The 15,461-nt window shown below is 38.0% G+C and overlaps 1 protein-coding gene across 24 annotated transcripts in view; it reads left to right on the top strand.

The window, feature by feature from the left end:
• The first annotated feature begins 1,265 nt into the window (after positions 1 to 1,265).
• Positions 1,266 to 15,461, top strand: part of ZBTB20 (zinc finger and BTB domain containing 20) — a 771,855-nt gene continuing 757,659 nt past the window's right edge. For 20 of the 24 annotated variants that reach the window (XM_087861260.1, XM_087861259.1, XM_087861245.1 and 17 more), the window contains exons 1-2: positions 1,266 to 1,383; positions 3,416 to 3,510. The gene's annotated coding sequence lies outside the window, so the exon portion shown is untranslated. The remainder of the gene's footprint in view (positions 1,384 to 3,415; positions 3,511 to 15,461) is intronic. The other 4 variants (XM_087861255.1, XM_087861264.1, XM_087861266.1 and 1 more) reach the window with 2 other exon arrangements.

The raw sequence follows: 15,461 nt of genomic DNA on the forward strand, positions 1-15,461 counted from the left end.
TGGACTAACACTTGGTAAGAATTTGGCACTGGGGAGTGCTATGTTGAGTGACAAATGGATGAGGATGAAGGTTTTATTGAAGCATCTGAACCGCATTTAATTTTCCGTGTTGCTTTATTTGTTCCTTCTAGCCCTCAGGATATTGAATTCTGTGGGCTCCGGTTGTGTTGCTGGTACTTCAGGCGTTTAGTAATAAGAAACATAATCTGTTTTTCCCGTTAGGATAATATCCTCATTTTTATTAAGGGCGGCTTACTACGAACTGTTTTACACAGTGTTTTTCTAAACCTCCTGAACGGACCAATTTTCCCTCTGAGCCCTGGCATTGCTTCGGCGGCCTCTGCTGACCTCCTGGCTTGGCAACCTGCAGCCTACCCCGCAGGAATCAAGCCTGACCCAGTGTGGCCTTGCGCGCCACCGCCTCGCCAGACCCTCGCTCCTGCTCTCCTTCCACCGCCCTAGATCCGCTTCCATCCTGCTGCCTCAGCTGTCTGCGACAGCGACACCCCCTCCTCCCCTCCGCGGCTCCCCCCGCCAGCTCGCCGCGCCAGACAGCGGGTAACCGCCGCCTCCGCTGGGGCATCCCGGCTCCACAGGCCTAGCGCGCTCCAGACACCTGCCTCTCACTGGCCACCGAAGCTGCCCCTCACCCCGCAGCCCCCTCGGCAATTGGCCCCAGGCCGTGCCTCGTCATCCTCTGCCTCGCCGCGAGTCCCGCCTCCGTCGCCGGGTCATTTAAGTTTATCACAAATAAATAAATAAAGGAGGAAATAGAAATGCGTAGAAAGTAAAAGCAGTCGGGAGGGGGCGGGGATGTGGAGGAAAAGAGGAGGAGGAGCGGAGGAGTACACAACCAAACCTGATCGTGTCGGTGCTGACCAATCATGACTCACTCCAATCCGGTCTGACGGGTTGTCTCAACCAATAGCCTTCCACCTCTCGGATCACTGAACAACGAGATACGATTGACCTCTCCAGAGTGGGCGAAGGTGCGGCAGAGGTGGGGGGAGTGGGAAGACTGTCGACCAATCGCCTGTTAACAATTCTCTGAGCGAAGTTTCCGCTCCCCAATGGGTGTTTGAGATAGCGGATTGGGCCTCTTCTAGCCCAATCGAAGGTGGTAGAGATGAGGAAAGAAGGAGATGGGGGCGGGGACAAGGGAGAGGAGGAGGAAGAGTGCATTTTGTTTATGGGCGGCAACCTCACGAGGGGCGTCCCACTCTTATTGGCTCACTGAAGTCAAGAGTGACATAAGAATAACCCAATAACGGGTAAAGATAGAGGGTTCGCGGCGTGAGGCACCCAATGTGGGCCTTCTGCCGAAGAAGTAGGGGCGGGGGGAAGTTTAGGAGTTGAGGAAAGAAGATTAAAGAGCGCGAGGAGGTAACCCCCAAAACTCTAATTTGTTGTGGGGCGGGTGGGAGGGAGGGGTGTGTGCGTGCGAGAGGGATGAGGCGTCTGCGAGGCACTGGAGTAGGGGCGACGGGACGGGAAAGGAGGGGACTGGGGTGGGGTTGAGGGAGCGAGTAGACTGGCGAGCCCGCGGGCCGCCGGCCGGCCGAGCGCGCGCGCCCCCGCGCCCCGCCCGCGCCCCCTCCCCCCGGGCGCCCCTCCTTGCGCCGGGCGGCGGCTGCGGCCTCGCGCGACCCGGCTGGGAGGAGGGAGCACGGGAGGGTCCCGGGTCCCTGGAGCGGGCGGGCCGTCCCGCAGCTGGAAATGTGTCTTCTGCCTTCTTTTCTCTACTCCCTGCGCCTGGAGTTGCCGCTTCCAAGAAGAGGAGCTGAGGGGGACTAGCCGGGGCTCAGGAGCTGCTAGAGGCGCCGGCTTGTCTTCCGCCCCCTCCCTCCTCGCCCTCCCCCGCTTGCCGTGGCTCTCGCGGTCTCTGGAGCGTCTTCAGAGAACTGGGGGGGCGGGAGGTGTCCTGGCCCCAGAGCCGCTGGACGCCCTTCCAGACACCGAAGCTACCGGCCCCCGCCTGCTTCGCTGCTGCGACTCTAGAGGAGGGGGCTTGGGAAGGGAAGACACGCCTTTCCTTCTTTCTCTCCTCCTTTGGGCCCCTTTGGAAACATTAAAACATGTTTACGCGTTTCGATAGCTGAGATAGAACAGTTGGAAGCTTTTTGAAAGTTTAAAAGAAACGCACTCTCCTACACTGTTTAATGCATTACTGTCTGTGTGGCTTTCTGGTCCTCTTCCACCACCCACCCCACGCCCCCCGCGCTCCCTCCCCCCGCCCCCCCCCCCCCCCCGCACCACTCCCCCCGCAGCTGTTATCCTTTTTAAGGATGCTGAAGAGGCAGGAGGCAGGGATTTTCTAAAAGTTCTATTGATAAACACACTTGCACAAACATATGCTAGGCACACACATAAACTATAAACATTAGCGAAAAACACAATATGGCGTACAGCTACACTACCTAGCGCGGTAATCCGCTGATCTCTTAACACTGAACCCAGTTGAATGGGGTCAGTAGCAGGATGACAGTTCTCTAATAAAAATCTCAATGAAACAGGAAGTAATCTGGAAGCCTGTGGGTTAAATAATATCCTCAGAATCAGCATGGCCTAAACTAAATTGAACACGTTAACTTTCTAGACGTGTGAAAATTGTCTTCCATTACTTCTAGCCATTAAAAATACCAAGATGAAGTAAAGGTGAGAGTTTCTCACTGCGTGGTCGTGTCTCAGTTTCAGCTAATAAAATTAGCAGAGGCCACTCATTCCCCCATGTTTTCAAGCGAGTTCTATCCTAAAGTTACTATCGTAACTTGTTGCTATCGAAAGTTTTAAAACAAATTGTAACGACCATTTTGTAAATAAATTCCATAGCTGTGAACATTACCTTTAGATGATAAGCAGTAACATAGCAAATTCAGTTCATAAATGGTTTACTTTCTTACCTGTTGCTCGTAATCCCAGATACATTTGCTGTCACGTGGGAATAGTTAAAATATACCCTCCACTGCCCCTCATAAAAGTTTGACCAGTCCAGGTTTGGCTACTTTCTGCATTTCAGCTTTACACGTAGATATTTCTATATTTCTAGGGGGGAAAAAAACAATTTACATTGATTTTTCAAGTCTTTGCTCTTCTAATTCTTAATCAGAATGTGGCAAAGTTGATGCACAGTGCATGGTGATACCATTGTGCCCTCTTGGGAATGGTCTTCTCTCAAAAAAGCTTTTGGAATTACCCTTGTAGAATTGCCGATGTTACTCATTGTTCAGTGCTCAAGGTTTAATTCCTAAGATTGTGGTTGTGATTTCCATTGAGCTCACTTTTGGAGGGCTTTAGGTTTAACAATATATGGTGCTCAAGTAAACAGGTGAGAGGAAGAAGAAAAGCAAATTTTCTAGAAATATATTAGCTGCTCAGTGAGTCCAGCAGTTGGGTATTTTTGGTTTTGTGATTTCAGATCTCACAGACCAGTGGAATACAGGCCTTTTGCCTATGAAGATCAGGTGACAAGTTAACTGTGTACCAGCCTCCAAAGCAATACGCCCTTTCATGGTGAGGTCCCAATTTTAACAGACTAAAGAGAAAAGTTTAAGATTAAAAAGTTATCTAATTTTATCCATTTTTGGGAAGAAGTCTATGCTTGTCTGTCTAGTTCAATTAAGATGCCAGTATTTTAAGATTGCTACTACAGCAAGAAGATACAGATAGTTCATGTGTATACTCACTAGCTACTGAAAGACAATATGAGTTTAGAGAAAAGAAAAAACTTGTATGTGAAAGTTATAATTTTGGGGGGTATGTTTAGAACTACTAGATGTGATGCCAGTTAACTATGTAGTTAGTTCAGAAAGTTTTTGTGACCCACAGATATCCAACTAATCTTGCTGTCAAATTAATATGAATTTGACTACTTGGTATAGGAATAAAAATCTAAGGAAGAAGCCATTTTAAATGAATTATTTTTATCTCAGTACTGAAAATCTGAAGAGGGCTTTCTAACCAATTGGACTTCCCAGAAAAAAAGGCATGACTGAATATCGGTCAATTTAGAAGAGCACAAAAAGATACAATTTAGTTACTGTAAAGGATCTAAAATTTATAAGTAAATTAAAATTATTTAAAATAGAATGAGTGACACATAGAGACTTCTCTAAAACATTTGGAATACAGAAGTGGAGCTTGATGGGCTCTGCTTTATTCTCTGAAATAATCATGCTTTTCTGAAATGGATGTTTAAATTCATGAAATTGTTCTAGACACTTGGGATGTAACAGTGAACAAGAGATAAAATAACCTGCCTTTGTGGAGTTTATGTTCTAATGTCACATATAGTTTGCATACTTCAGATTGCCAGGAGAAGAGATTTTTGTATGAAATTTTAAAACCTAGCAGTTTTTTCACTTAAGAGAGTGCAATTTGAAAGAATTTACAGAAGTTCGAGGAGCAGGGAGGTGTTTACTAATTGCCAATGATAAGAAAGGAAGAGCTAACTTTATTTGTACCCTTTGTTATTGTCATGAAACATTCTCCATACATTTCAGTAGGTCTTTTTAACTAACAGAGGTTTTATTTTTTCATAATTTTGAGCATGCCTTTGAAATAAATAAAATGTTACTTTATATTAAAAAAAAATCTGTGTCTTGGAATTTACTGTAAAATTCCGATGGAGCTTTTTGTCTTGTTAGCAAATCGTGGTAAAACATAAACTAAAATATCTTAATTTTTTAGTAAGAATTTGTTTTAGGAGTATGTCTGAAAAATTAAGTGCCTAAATCTTTTTCAGTTGTGGTTTTATCAAGAGAAGATGGGAATTTGTTGTAATTAATTTATAGGTGACATTAAAGAGAGAAAGAGAAGCCTGCAAAAAATGCTTTGTTATTTAAACCTTTCTTTCAAACTACAAAAGCGTTTGATTGGCACTTCTCTGATTTAATAGACCATTTGTAATGCAAGAGGAACATTACAGAAGATTTTAGCATTACTTTAATCATTTAGTCTGTAGGTGTAAAAATCCTAGGTTTCTAACAGAAGGAAACTTGGTGCTTGGTTAACGGAGTATATGATTTAACGCCGAGTTTGTTGCTTTAAGTAGTGGGTGTCTCACCTTTCCAAAACCTAGTTCATAGTTCTCAAATAACAAGTTCTGATTTTTGTTATTTTTTCTGTCACAGTGAGTCTTATTTTGTTAGCCAAATCGGTATTCAGTTCTTAAGTAGTTTTTTAACACAATTCTCCCACCGGCAGTCCCCCCATCCCCTGCTGTGAAGGGCTTGAATTTCTATACCTACATTAGATCTCTATTTATGCTAATTTGTAGCGTAATCACCTCTTCCAGAAAGGGTACGTATTAATGTACTTTATAGAACAGTTGAGGTTGCTTCTGCCTATTTGTATACAGACCTGCCAGCATCTGAAAGCTATAAATAGGAAGATTTAGGAAGAAAAGCAGAGACTATACTAATGGAATATATTGTCTTAGGTGAAATCTTTTTTTAAACAGCAAAGTGGAAGAATGTTGCTAGAATGTTAAAAACGAAGAGCTTTTCCTAATTCTAATGGTTGATCAATGTGTGTTTATGTGTATGTGAGTATACATTTTTATATGAGCATTTTTGAATAAAGGCATATTTCAGTATTGGGTAAATAATTTCAGTCCTGCCTTGTGGTCCTTGACATGTTCCCCAGTGATTTTGTTTAACTCACTGTTACTTACCAAAACTTTGCTCCAAGCAACATAGAAACATAAGCTAATTAAATCTTTGTAAATTTTGTAATAATTTTGGATTAAAAGTTATTGGAAGTTTTTTTTTTTTTTTGAAGCATGATTAGAAGCAACCCTTTGAAATGAATGAAATCTAAAGTGAAGAGTTCTTAGAACCCCGGATCCACATAAGACAGTTGAAAGTTTCAGAAAGGGGTATTCATAGGGCAAAAGACAAATCTTGATATCTGTCAGATTCATATAGTAATAAAATAAGCAATAAAGTAAAATGACTAATCTATTAATATTCATATTTTTAAGGTAAGTGTAAGTATGTGTACACTGCATTTTATATAAAAATTTGGGGTGTTATTGGCTAGACACAGTCGTTTCTTTGCCAGAGATACTAGGCTGTGTGAAGGCTAACCATCTGTCAAGTGATAGAGACAAAGAAAGGTTTAATATACTAGTCTAAAATATCTACAAACTTGTTTTGAATTGTATTGTCATTTTGTTTTGGCCTTCGTACTCTGTGTTGAATATGCACTGGGTCAGTCACCCCACTTTGTTTTATGAACAAACTATTCAAGGTCTAGATAAGGTTATCATTGCAGCTGATGTGATCCAGAGGCATGATAAAATATGTTTTGATTTTACTTTCATGTGATGATCAAAAACTCACAAGTGGGCCACCCACTAGCAGTTATACAAATGACTTCAAGCACACTTATTTTCACCCACCCATTCTGAATTTTGGGTGTCTTAACTCTTTTGCTTTATATATTCAAGCCTTGTGTTTCAAACCCATTCCTGAGCTGTTTGGGGCTGGGGGGGGGGGGGGGAAGTAGCAACAGGAATCCAGATTGCCTGTTTTAGGTACAATATGGTGTGATGTGAAATTGAAACAGCAGATTGGTGAGAAACTTTAGTTTCAAACAAATATAAACTAGTTTGTTTAGTGAAGTCATACACAAAACAGTAGTCTCTATTGACAGGGCAGTGTTTTTTTCCATACCTTCCACATTATGAGGTTACTGTGGTTCTTTGGGCCAGCAGTCTATTTCCAAAGCATCATATAGGAAAAAGAAGCCCTAATATTGCTGATTGTAATGATATACTTAGATATAGCAGACTGAGGAATTATTTATAGCAGTGCTAATTATATCAATAAAAATAGCAATATTAATACTGTGAGTGTCAAAATCCATTCTTGACAGTATGAGGTAAACAGAACTATAGTCAAACAAAGCAGCCAGCCTGTTTCTACTGTCAGCTCATGAATATGCACTTCAGGAAAAATGTACACAATTGGTTTACTGATTTAATCTCTTTTTCAATTACTTTTGACTTTTTAAAAGATGTTCTTTATTTCTAATTGAGATAATATTAAAAAGATCTGGGTTTTATTTTTGAAATTCTTGGTATCATTTTCTTACTGTCTGTCTTTAGTAAGTTTCTAGAGGCTTATGTGTCCATAGTTAAGTACTTTATAATTAATTATAAGAAATTTATTTAAATGTACCCCCATTTTTGGAACACAGATTACCATTGCACAGGGAAATTGGAAGACCCTCTAACAATTTGCAAAACAAAACAATACAAGACAAACAAAACCCACTACTACCATACATGCACACACAACCAATAAATCTCTGGCTTTATTTAGACATTAAAAAATATCCGTTTCCATGGTTCTGATTTAAGGAAAAGCATAAATTTTCTTTGTAGTTTTCATTATTTGTCAGTCTTTACAATTTTATGTTATTTAAAATTTATTTTCCTACTAATAGAAAATCATGTAAGTAAAAGTTATTAAATCCAAAGGTTTTCAACTTGAGGGGACAACATCTAATCTTTTAATTAATCCCTCATCTCTTAGATTTAACTTTTATTTTATTGCACGTTGTCAGAAATCTCAGATGTGAGTTAGGAGAGATTGTTCCGGGCCTAGTGCTGCCAGCAGTTGTGTCATCTTGGGCATGTCACGTAATCTGAATCTCTGCCTTCTTCATCTTCAGGGTCTCTTTCAGCTCTGATAATATGAGTATCTTTCTTTTGACACTTGGATCCTTATTTTAGCTTTAGGTGATATGACTGGAAGTGATATGTAAAGTACTGGGAAAGAGCATGCGTAAAATATTTGACTTTGCTTTTTAATTTTAGTCCTTGATACAGGTTTCCTTTTAGTGATACTTGCTTTCAAATATAGTGTATCTGTGTAAGTATAGATGTGTAAAAATTAAGTACTTAAAATCTTTTGTAGTTCATAACTATAATAAACTTACTATTTTTCATAAATGTTTCACCGGTTCATTTTCATTCATGAAGGTATGTTGCTAACAGAATTTATAAACAGGATTCCTTGCATTTTATTCCACATAGAGTTGCTTAACTGGAGAAAGTGGGTAATAACAGAATGAATTAACTCAGAGTCATTTTCTAATTCTGTGAAATATGTAGAGAAATAGATATATTTTTCAAAGAAAAAAGGTAAACTTGGTTTTTGTGCTTCTCAAAGCAAAAAATATACTCTGAGTACTCGGGAGCCATTATAATTTTTACTACCGCATTTGATTTTTGATCCTACATTGTACCTATCCAGGGATAGATATACATAGAAAGGAAGCAAGGGAGACAAAGTTGACTTACTTGATGAAGAAAAGCTGAAAGACTCTGTGTTAGAAAAGACCTTGTAAATACTGTACTGTCATATATAGAAACAAACAGCCATACACAATTCATTTGTACCTACTTGTAGGTATTTATTTAAGGATAACCTCAAAGTTTTCATTTAAAATTTCACTCTCAGTTTCTTTTTAATTGACTCACATTTTTTTTTTTTGCTGGTATGAATGGTAGTGAGAGGCTCAAAAGCATCACATACTTTACCTATTCACAAATGGAAACAGCAGTCTGGAGAAAGCTATACAATCCCGGGATCCTTCCTCTTCCCTCTACCCAACCCATAGCTGTAGATGCTCTGGTACTAATTATAAACATTTTATAAATCTCCTCAGAGGCAGAATGTGTGTACTGTCCAATATAGTAGGTAATGCCAAGCTATTCTGGCCTACCAAATATCTAACCAAGACATGGCCAGAAAATTATTAGATCCACCATAGGGCCCAAAAGGTGATATGAGTGCTTCAATGCATGCAAATAGGGGAAAAATTTTCTAAGGGATATTTAGAAGGGAAGCTGATTTTATACTGTTACTTAACTGAAACCCAGACATACATCGAGGAATTAATGTAAACTCTGTTCTAAAGGCACTGTGCCAAAAGAGTAGCAAAATTTTTGGTGGGAAACATAGTGAAAATGAAATAAAATATATCTGTCCTTGTACAAAAACAATAATAACAACAGCAGCCAGCATTTATTGAGCACTTACTGTGTACCAGGAATTGGTTATAGCTGCATATTCTCCCATTAATTCCATAATCCTATGAGACATGTACTTTTATTATGGCATTTTTAAAGGTAAGCAAGCTGAGGCTCAGCAAAGTTAAGTAACTTGTTCATAGACACACAGCTAGTATATAACAGCTGGGGATTCAAACTCAGGTTCAACTCTAGATAACCTAAATTCTTAAACATCACCCCACCGTGACTCTATTCTGGGACCATTTTCACTCAGTGCTTGCCCAGATTAGTACTGGTTATTTTATTTCAAGAAAGGCATAGTGGATTTGGAGAAGGCTTCAGAGAAGGGCACAAGGTGAAAGAGCTATAAGTGGGAGGGATGGTTGCTATGGAAGAGTCTGTTTTTAAAATGTAACTGTCTAGTCTAGAATTACAAATGCTGAGAGGGACTTTGTCTAAAGGTTTTACAGTGGATGGACTGGGGAGCTGCTGCCTGATTTGGTTCTGTGGACAACAGTGGAGCTGGGTAACAGATGTTAAAAGAGGCTGAGGAAATTCTGAGTAGGAGCATGTCAAAGGAAGCGTTAGATACTGGGAATCCTGGAAGGTAGAGGTCACAAAGGAGAACTAAATCTAAGCAGCTATTGAGTAATCAAGAACTAGGGATCATACAGAAAAAAAAAGGATGAGGCAGAACAGAAACAGTATCTTCGAAAGTGGGACAGATTCTACTGACTTTGGAAGGCCCTTACATATGTTGTTTGTCCCCTTCGTTTGTTTCAGAAACCAACAGCTGGCTTAAATAGGGGCCACCCAGAGTTTAGGATACAAAGATTGCTGTAGTTTTGGCACTACAAAAAAACATGGTCATCAATAATAAGAATTAGGCAGTAAGTTTAGGTCTATTACAAAGAAATGCAGTTTAGCACAGAAAACTATGTGGTAAACCTGAGAATAGCTGTCGTTAAGTGTCTACTGTGTGCCACTCAATTCTGAAATCACTTGTTTCCAGAGACATTTATTTGCTGCCTTCTGTACAGTTTTCAAATATAAGAAAACACCTGTTAGCTTTTCTAAGAGTATGAATGGTGAAATAACTTCTACTGTAATTTTATTTCATTTCATTATGTAACTTAGCTTTTGATCTCCTTTCCACAGTACTGGAGTTTTAAACCAGGCTCCACAAAGCTTAAGGTGGAATAGAGTCTAGACTTCTCTTATGTAACTGTAACTTTTCCTTAATTTGTCACTATACTGAAAGAAAGGTTCAATTTTTATTTGATGGGATAAATGCATTTCTGTCAGTAATAGGCTCAAATGATCAGCCACAGTAAAGTCAGCATACATGAGTTTGGATTATATTTAGAATAGTCAACATGAGTTAATGAAAAGGGAATTACAGCAACTTTTAAGTGAATTTTTGTTATTTCAAATAATTTTGAAGACATCAAACCGATTACAAACAGCTATGTGTGCCATGCCCTTTGTCAACAAGGTACTAGAGACTTCAAAAGTTTTTAAGAGATAATATTCATTGTTGAGCTATATTATGTGTTGGGTCATCAGAATGGAGACAAAGAATAATGAAAGTGCTGTACCACTACTTATATGTTTTTACTGTTCCTTATGACAATATCTCTGATCTTCAGACTCTTCAGTGCACTAGGTAATATAGTACAGTAATCATTTTGCGTGTTTTAAATGGATACATCACTAAGAAAAATATACTGTGAAGGTAGAAAGATATACTCAGTTTATGCATGACACCTTTCCCCTTCAGGTTCATTGTCATTGGTACTCTTGTTCTTGTTCTTCTGGCATCTTTTGGTACCTAGTCTTTTTAACAGCTATGTTGTTTGCATCTGACCTTCCTTTATATATATGACCCTTAGAGTAATACCTTTGGAAACTTATGCTCTCAATAATCCTTCTTGTTCTAGTAAAGTGTTGAGAACAAGGCAATACTGTGTTGAAATGGGTGATTTGAGCTGATATACAGTATGGAAAAAAAAATGAACAGGATTCCAAGCTCTTCTGATTCAGATATTCTACATTATATTCTCAACATTTGTCATAAAGTGAATTTCCAAAGTATATAAAAGCCAAAAATAAATGGTTGTTGCTTTTCTGTAATTTCATGTTATGCATAATACCTTTGTTTCTATTTTTTGTGTAATGATGAGTTTTATTATGCAAAAATGGGTACATCCAGTATAAAGTAAATTTCAGTTTCATGTTTTATATGCAGTTTAACTCATGACTCAAATTCTTTGATAATCATTGCTCAGGAAAGGTAGCATTTAGAATTCTACTGCACTGAACTGTGCTTCTTTAAGGGCAAGTACCATGTTTTATTCATCTTTAAAGCCCTAGTGCTGAATATAGTACTTGGCACACTGGACGGATTCAATGTTGATCAGGCTCTTTGTAGCTGTCCTAGGAAGATTACTTGGATCCTTGCTTACCAGGCTATCTTTCCCCTTATTTTCTGTTGACCAGTTCAAATTTAGCATTGTCACAATTGTTATTACCTATTATAGGCCTTCTCTGTACTTTCTAAGACCCAAACATTTTATACATGCTCATGATCTTTCATTCTTTTAGATACTTAATGAAATTCTGTCATGGCAGAAGTTTCAATATAAAATTATATTTACTGTGATTCAGAAAAGAAATATATCAGATATCACCCATCAATGGTAAAGCAAATCTACTACAATCAATTCAGGATATTGTGTTGAATAGAGTACACAGAATTACATTACCTAGTGATTCAAGGATGAAACCCAAATTTCATATCCTATATGATTCCTATCTGGATAGTAGGACAAATAACCCACAGAATTTTTTGCACTTAGTAGATTGCAATTGAGCTTTTGAACATTTTATATGAGCTTCTTACTTTTTAAAAAAAATGTACATAAAAGCTCATACAATTAAAAAATAGACTGTTAGCCTATTTTACCTTATTATCTCAGTTGTTTAGAAGTCTAGTCCAGAGAAACACTTTAATGTTAGGTGATATCATTAGCTCTTTTAGAAAGCAAAAAGGGTTATTGGGCTGTGAACAATAGGGAAGGTAATGTGATGTAAGCCACCGTGCAGGATGCACATTTAATTCCTATATAACTCTGACATGCTTTTTCATTTATAAGACTTGCTAGTTGGATTTTGGGAAACTTTCATGATTGTGCAAAGTCATAATTTGTCTTTGTACTAATGGAAACTACAACACATTGATTTGAAGTTGTTTCTAAAACAAAAGATAATTATGTCCTGAAATAATTAAAGCTGGAATTGCATTAAAGCTTACTTCAAGTGATTAATAGCTGTAGTATATTTTGGGATCTGTATCTAAAAGCATGAAGAGAACAAACACATTGTCATTTTTATATATTTAGGAATAATGCTTTCTGAGGAAAGTATTAATTCTTGAGAATCAGTATAATAAAGTCCCAAACACACCCCAGATCCACACACCTCCCTTCCTGTAACATTTTTTAAATTAAGGATTCTGAAAACAAAGTGATCTACGCATATGGCTATCTTCCCCTTCACTTCCAATTCCTGACTGCCTTTCTGAATACAATTGCCATGATACCTCGGGTGGAGACACTGCTTTGAAATGTCTACTTTCACTTGGGCAAACAACTAGAGAACAGTACTGGAGTTCATAGATAAAGACCAGAAAACAGTAGAAATTGAGAAGAAGAGCTTGGGCTTCAGAGATGTGTGAACCACTAGGGGAGAAAAAGCAGTATTTCTCATTTAAGTATTTAAGTCTCCCCACCTGACTAATATGCCAAAGTTGCTGAATGTGCTGGCTGAGTTTTCTGTGTCCCTGAGACTGCAAAGAAATAGATAGGACAACAAAGATCTTCCTCCTCGTGCCTTGGCAGGGAACTGACAGACTCTACCTTTGCATTTCACTGAGTGTGTCTGCCGTTGAAGATGCTGCAACAACCAGAACTGAGCTCCAGTGAGCTATCAGTGAAAAATAACAATCCATTTAAGGGGACCTAGTAGTGAGGGAGATAGGAAGATCAGGTAGGAAAATGAGAGTACATACTCTAAGCAACTAGTGCTGTTGGCAAAAATAAGTGCAACCTGAATTTGGGAAAAGAAAAAAAAAACATTTAAGGAAACTCAAATTCAGAACAAAAAAGAATTTCAGATACTAATAAAACACTTACCTCAATTGAACAACTCAGTGGAAAAATTGAAGGAGAATATGATCGCCTTGAAACGTGATTCAGTGAACTGAAAGACCAAGTGCAAGAAATAGAACAGAGGTAAAATGTGAAAATCTTGAATAAAAAGGATGAGTCTTTGAGGTCAGATCAGAAGTCAAAATATGTGAATAATAGAAATTACAGAGGGAAAGAAAAGAATAGATGGAGGAGAGGTAAATTAAATGATAGAAGAAAATTTTTCCGAGATTAAGAAAGATCAGAATCTGTGGATTGAAAGGGTTTACTGATTTATGGTCTTGATTGAAAGAAAAGACACACACAGGGATATCGTGATAAAAGTTCTGAACTCTAACAACAAGTTGAACTGTGTTATAAGCTCCCAATAGAAAGAGCAAAATTTCTACAAAAGGGAAAATATCAAAGTATCATAGAACTTCTTATCTGCAACATAGCAAGTTAGAAGATAGTGAAATGGCATCTACAGACTACAAAAGAAAAATGACTACAATCCAAGAATCAACACTCCGAAAATTACCATTTGCTAGTGAAGGTGAAAGAAATACATTTAGGGATAAACAAGAACTCAGAACATGTAATTACTATACCCCATCTGAAAAAAAATGCCTGAGAATCGATTATAAGCAAATAACAAACCAGAACAAAGATTTCAAGATGAAGAAGATGAAGAAGAAAGGAATATACTGGTGAATAATAAGCATTTTAATGTTATTGAGTGTGTGTGTGTGTGTGTGTGTGTGTATAATTTCATTTAAGAGAGAAAGATAGGGGCACCTGACTGGGTCAGTTAGTAGCGCATGTGACTCCTGATCTCAGGGTTATGAATCCAAGCCCCATGTTGGGCATAGAGATTACTTAAGTAAAACTATAAATAAAAACTATTTAAAAAAGTGATAAAGATAGATGACTAGTAAATATGTAATAAAATTTCAGACTTTTGAAATAAAAAGATCAAATTTCTATAGAGAAACTTTTTAAAGTACTAAACTGTCTCATGAAAACTTAGTTGGGGGTGGCTGGGTGGCTCAGTCAGCTAAGCATCGGCCTTAGGCTTGGGTTATGATCTCAGGGTCCTGGGATGGAGTCCCTGCTCAGTGGGGAGCCTGCTTTTCCCTCCCCCCCTACTCCTCCCCCTTTGTGCTCTCTCTCTCCCTCTCTCTCTCTCTCTCAAATAAATAAAATCTTGTTTTGTTTTTTTTTTTTTTAGAAGAAAACTTAGTTGATGGGGGAATGGGCAGGAGGAAAGTAAAAGAGGAGGAAAAAGAGTAATGGAGATGAGAGACACAAGGATGAGAAGTGGGAGGAAAGTGAATGTATCCTAAAGATCTCATCTATTTAGGCGGAAAGGGGATAGAATCTCATGGTGGCAAAAAAGTGTCTGTTCATTAGAGCAGAAAAGGGAGGTAAAGAAGGGAATACAATAGTGCATCCTATAGAACCTCAATATTAGCAAGGAGAAAATAGAATGCAGAGCCACTTGATCAAATAAAACATGAAAAAGGTAGTAGGAAACAATAGTGTAAAATAAGAAAATAAAAGTAATTAGAAGAGATAAAAATAAATGCATCAGTTATGTTTAATGTGGATGGACAAAATACTCCCATTAAAGACAGATGTCAGAATGAGTTTAAATACATAAACCACTCAAATTATATTACAGGAATAACGCCTACGACAAATTTAAAGAGAAGGCTTTGTAAAATGGTGGACGTAAGAGACATCAGACCAATGCAAACAAAAGGAAAACAGAAAAAAAAAGGTGACAGCATTGATACTAAAGAGATACTGTACTGATAAAAGGCACAGTTTATGAAGAAAATAACCACATAAATCTGTATACAGCAGGTTTATTTATAGTAAATAAGTACATAAAGCAAAAACTGGGAAGGTCCAGACAGTTCTGTTAAACACATAGAAATAATGACTAAGAGAAATGGAATATAATTCATAAAAATAATATATATGTAAAATCTGATGTTCTTTAAATATTTCTTTTGAACATCTGTGTTTAGGTACAAAGAAAAATTTATAAATTTTAGGAAGATTTTTACAAGCACATTTGCTGATTATAAGCTAGTGTAAATAGAATTTAAAAGGTAACAAAAATTATTAACTACTTAGAAATTAAAATACTACATAACCCTTGGTTAAAGAGGAAGTCACTTGAAAAACAATGAAAAGGAGACTATTTTATATAAAAACCTATGGAAAATAGCTAAAGGTGTCAG

Source organism: Ursus americanus, chromosome 4 (genome assembly GCF_024610735.1).
Source record: "Ursus americanus isolate L20-20 chromosome 4, mUrsAme1.1.p, whole genome shotgun sequence".
Classification (NCBI taxonomy): Eukaryota; Metazoa; Chordata; class Mammalia; order Carnivora; family Ursidae; genus Ursus; species Ursus americanus.